Source organism: Pongo pygmaeus, chromosome 23 (genome assembly GCF_028885625.2).
Source record: "Pongo pygmaeus isolate AG05252 chromosome 23, NHGRI_mPonPyg2-v2.0_pri, whole genome shotgun sequence".
Taxonomy (NCBI): domain Eukaryota; kingdom Metazoa; phylum Chordata; class Mammalia; order Primates; family Hominidae; genus Pongo; species Pongo pygmaeus.
Window position 1 is genome coordinate 1,125,400 of NC_085931.1, and position 5,508 is coordinate 1,130,907.

Here is a 5,508-nt window from a genome sequence, read left to right on the forward strand (position 1 = left end):
CCTTGATGAGACCCTCTGCTGAGGAGAACCTCCACTTGACGTGGGGGTTCTTATTTTATACAAAATGAGTACAAGAGGGAGCAGTCAAGCTGCAGTAAACCAAATCTTAAGCAAGAACCAAACTCTTGGGGGAGTTTGTTTCTTTCTGTCACATAGTGCGGAAGTTCTGGAGAGATTATAGGAGTGAAGAATAATAAAAGATTTTATTTTTGAAATATCTTGCATGGTTGTCCAGGTTGGAGTGCAGTAGCATGATCATAGCTCACTGCAGCCTAGAATCCCTGGGCTCAAGTGATCCTCTGCCTCAAACTCCCACACAGCTGGGACTACAGTTGGGAACCATCACACCTGATCAAACTTTTTTAATGTTTAAAGTTTTTTTTATAAATGGGGTCTCACTATGTTGACAAGGCTGGTATCAAATTCCTGGCCTCAAGCAATCCTATCTTCTCAGCCTATCAATATACCAGGAATACAGGTATGAGCCACCGTCCCTGGCCAGGCCCTTTTTAATGTTTTATTCTCCCAAATTCTTCTCAGAAAAGTCAACATGCACGAAGTATCAGCTGAGATTTGAACTTCAATCCTGAGGTGAAACCAGTTGCAAAATTCTCCATTCCCAACAAAGGACAAATGGAGAAAGAAATGGTGAGAGGGAGCAGCTTGATTCTGGCCATGCTAATTGGGCACCTATTGTGTGCTGACAAGACCCACAGAGCTCCTTCCAAGCTCCATCTGCAGTGGACAACCATGATGTAGAAGGCATAGCCCAGAGGAGGGAGCCTTAGCAAGCGGAGCACCCCTCCATGGAGTATTGACACTCAGCCAATTGTTTCCATCAATGCTGCTTTCTTTCTGCCCAAGGGAATACTTCATAGCACAGAGGAGGGAGCCTTAGCAAGCGGAGCACCCTTCCATGGAGTATTGACACTCAGCCAATTATTTCCATCAATGCTGGTTTATTCTGCACAAGGGAATACTTTTGGGCTGTCAGGAGCATCACATTAAATGTTCTGAAAACTAGTAGAAGGTATGAGAGGTCGCACTGAACCATTGTGAGCAAGAAAATCCATTCAATCTTCTTTGATTTGGTTAAAACAAACCTTTACTAAAAGGCAGCACAGAGTAAAGATTGCCTGTGGGAATTTAAAAACATCTTAGAAAACCACTCCTTTCTCAGTTTAAGAGGAAAGGCTAAAGGCTTCTGTGGGATAATAAGAAAAAAGCATATTTATGTAATACTTTGAGTTTCTATTGCTCTTAACCACCTTGCTACATAATTATTCCAAAATATTTATCTTATTTTCACACCCTGCTCTTCAAAAGTACCTCACCGATACTGTAACCTCCAACTAACCCACCCCATAGTCCCTGATGACCACAGAGGCCTATTATCCTCTGCTTTTTACTGTCACTCTCCCCAGTCCAGCAAACTCATTTCTGCATAAACCTTCCTGCATAAACGTCCTGCATAAACCTCCTGGGTATCTGCCCTTATTTATCTGCATCCTCTGCTGAGATTATTTTGTCTTCACCCATCCTAAACCCATTCATACTTCCAGTGCATTACCAGGGGTAATTATCTCATCCGCCCAGCCTGATTTTTAACCTTACCTTCCTGCCCCCACCCTCTCTCCACTCTGAACAAGCTTTTACTAGGTTCTTGTTAAGTTTTGTGGTTCAGAGAATCTGATAGTGTGAGTTTCCCGAAGTAAAGATAATGCCTTAATAATTTTCACTTTAATTGCCTTTTGTGCAGTGTTTTGCACATAATTTAACACACTAAATCGTCCCTGGGTAAATGTATAAAGCTTTGCAATGTCGTATTTCACAACCTTAGAGTTTGACTCTTTTCCCATACAACCATCCAGAGTCCCGTCTAACCAGAATGAAAATGCTCGTGGTGGTTACCTAACATTGCTGAGAATTCCCCATATGTATGGGGCAACTGGCTGCTTCTCAGAAACTCCCTCTTTCTGGCAGACATCCCTGCTGAGGATGGAAATAAATGCTGTCTATGCCAACTCTCCAGGACAGTATCGGTTTCATCTAGACTAGTTTTCAAAATGAGGAAACAGCATGCACACAATTACTTTATGCTCACTCTTTGGCCCTTGGGTTTATTAACAAGGTGAAATTATACAGACGAATAAATTAGTTTAAATGAAAAAAAACAAAAAAAAAGGTAACTGAGGGAAGAAATTGAAAATGCAATAAAAATAGAAGATATTCAGGAATTCAATGTTATTGGTGCATAGAAATGCTACCGATTTTTGTACCTCTGCTTTTTACTGTCACTCTCCTCAGTCCAGCAATCTCATTCCTCTTCCTGCATAAGCCTTCTGGGTTTCTGCCGTTTTTTATCTGCACCCTCTGCTGAGATTATTTTGTCTTCACCCATCCGAAACACATCCATACTTCCAGTGCATTACTGGGGTAATTATCTCATCCACCCAGCCTGATTTTTAAACTTACCTTCCTGCCCCCACCCTCTCTCCACTCTGAACAAGCTTTTACTAGGTTGTTGTTAAGTTTTGGGGTTCAGAGAATCTGACTAGTGTGAGTTTCCCGAAGTAAAGGTAATGCCTTAATAATTTTCACTTTAATTGCTCTTTGTGCAGTGTTTTGCACATAATTTAACACAATAAATCCTCCCTAGGACAGTATCGGTTTCATCCAGACAAGTTTTCAAAATGAGGGAACAAGAAACATACAAGTATTTTATTCTCACTTTTTAGCCCTGGGGTTTATTAAGAAGGTGAAATTATACAGAAGAATAAATTAGTTTAGCTGAAAAAACAAAAAAAAATAGGTAACTGAGAAATTGAGAATGCAATAAAAATAGAAAATGTTCAGGAATTCCATGTTATTGGTGCATAGAAATGCCACTGATTTTTGGACATTGGTTTTGTGTCCTAAAACTTTACTTGCTTATCCATTCCAGGAGGCTTTTCAAGTTTTCTCCAAAAGGAGTTTTGGAGAGGCTTTAGCATTCGCTACATAGAGACTCATATTGGAAATATAGAGAGAGGAATCAATTTTTTTTTCTATTTGGATGCCTCTTTTTTCTATTATCTGATTGCTCGGGTAGGATTTTTAAATCTAATTAAATTGTCTTTGAGCGATTTTTGTACATTTTAATATGTCTGTAATTAATTTTATATCTGAATAATGTACCCTTATAAAGGAATACGTAGCTGTTTTATTTAGTTGTTTTATTATTGATGCACATTTGATTTGTTTTCAGTTTGGAAAAGTACCAAATAATGCTGCTTCGAGCACTTTTCTGCATTGCAAACTATGCTGGCATTTCTATTATACCTAATAGTGGAGTTGCTGGGTCCTAGAGTGTGGTTAAGTACATCATGTAAGTTAGGAGATACTACCCAGGAGTTTTTGAATATGGTTATAACAGTTTACACACAGAACAGTATAAGAAACTTCCAGTTGCTTGACATCATCACTAGTATTTAATTTTATCAGTTTTCAAAAATGTTAACTATTGCATAGTGGTATTAAATTGTATTTGTAGTATGCATTGCTCTGATGCATAAGGATGCGGATATGTTTATCTACTTGTTGGCCCTTCGGTTCTGTATGTGGAACTCCTAGTCACATGTTTGACAATTTTGTTCAATGTATTGCATCTTTGTTTATTAATTGATCGTATTTAGTTAAATAACCTAGATATAAGGCTTTTGCCACATAAATATATGGCAAATGTTGACTTCCACTCTGTTCTTTCTTTTCTACTCTCCTGAAGGTTTAATTTCTATGAAGAGAAGGTTTTAATTCTAATAAGATCCAATTTATAATATTTTTGTCTTGATGGTTAATGCACTTTGTGTCCTAAGAAATCTTGGTCTGTGCCAAGGTCATGAACATATTTATCGATGTCATCTACTAGACATATTGTTTTCAACTTCACCTTAAAATTTAAAATCAACTTATCATTGAAATTTGTTAATGATGTAAGATAGTATTTCTTTCTCACATAAATAACCAGTTGACCCAAGGCTATTTACCGAGAAGTCTGTCTTCTCTCCACTGCTCTTCTGTTCCTCTTTTGTAATATACAAAATATCCAATTGTGTGGGTCTGAGTTGGAATCTCGAGTTTTTCTAGTTTTCTTTGTGCCTATTTTGGCATTACTAACATACATAGCTTTTATTACTATAGCTTTAATCTAAGTCTGAATATATGCCATTGTAAGCTCACAAACTTTGTTATTCTTCAGGACAGTTTTTACAGTTCTCTGATTTTTTGTATGTATGTAAAATTTTTAAATTGATTAGACAGCTTCCACAAGATTTTTGCCAAAATATTGTATTGTGAAAATACAAATCTATAAATCAATTTGGAGAGAAGGTACATAGAAACAAAGCAAAACAAAACACTAATAACCTCCAAACCAAACTTAAGGAGAACCCCACAATAAGAAAAGAAGTTCCAAAATTGGAATAAATATTTGCAACCCATGAAATTACAAAGGGGCTCACACATACACTGTACAAAGATCTCTATCTTCTTTTTTTTTGTTTTAACAGAGCGTCGCTCTGTCACCCAGTCTGTAGTGCAGTGGTGCAATCTCAGCTCACTGCAATCTCCATCTCCCAAGTTTCAGCAATTCTTCTACCTCAGCCTCCTGAGTAGCTGGGAGTACAGACACGGGCCACCATGTCTGGCTAATTTTTTTGTGTGTCTTTTTAGTGGAGACGGAGTTTCACCATGCTGGCCAGGTTGGTCTTGAAATCCTGACCTCAAATGATCCACCTGCCTCCGCCTCTCGAAATGCTGCAATTAAAAGTCTGAAGAACCACAGCCAACCTGTAAAGATGTCTTAAAAATTAGTTAAAAAACAAACAAAACAGAAAAAGAGAAAAGAGAAATATCTATGCAGTTAAAAAGAAAAAGAAAAAATGGCAAAAGATGTTATTTTACAGTTCTAGTACCCTGTGCCCCTCACTGTAATGGGGATGGACATGGGCTTCACAGGACATGAAATGCATCAAACAGTTGCTGGTTGAACGTGATAAATTCTTGTGGGACCAGCCTCAAGAGCAGAGCCCGTGGTGCATTGTTTCATCCCCTAGCCCTGCAAAAAAAACCTGGCTGCGCCGTGCTCTATGCTTACCTGCATTGGCCATTTCCAGAGCCCTGAGCACCTATGGACACCTAAGTCTGCCCAAACTCACCCCATCCCAATATTGTATCTGGTATTGAACATGACAACATGTCGTCACTGAACATGTGCTTATACAGTTTTGTGTTCAACACCTTATTTTACAACAGGAAGACTGAGGCCCAAAAAAGCCAAAGACTGGTCCAGATCGCAGAAATTGGGCAGAACACAGAGTATTATGGAGGGAGCCAGCTTCCTAGTCTTTGCATGCACCCCACCCGTCAGATTTGCTTTGGAAATGAGCGCCCCTAAGTCCTGGCAAACCCTGTGCTCTACTTTCTACCCGGGCATTCTACTATTCCACTTCTCACATAGGTGTGCAGGCA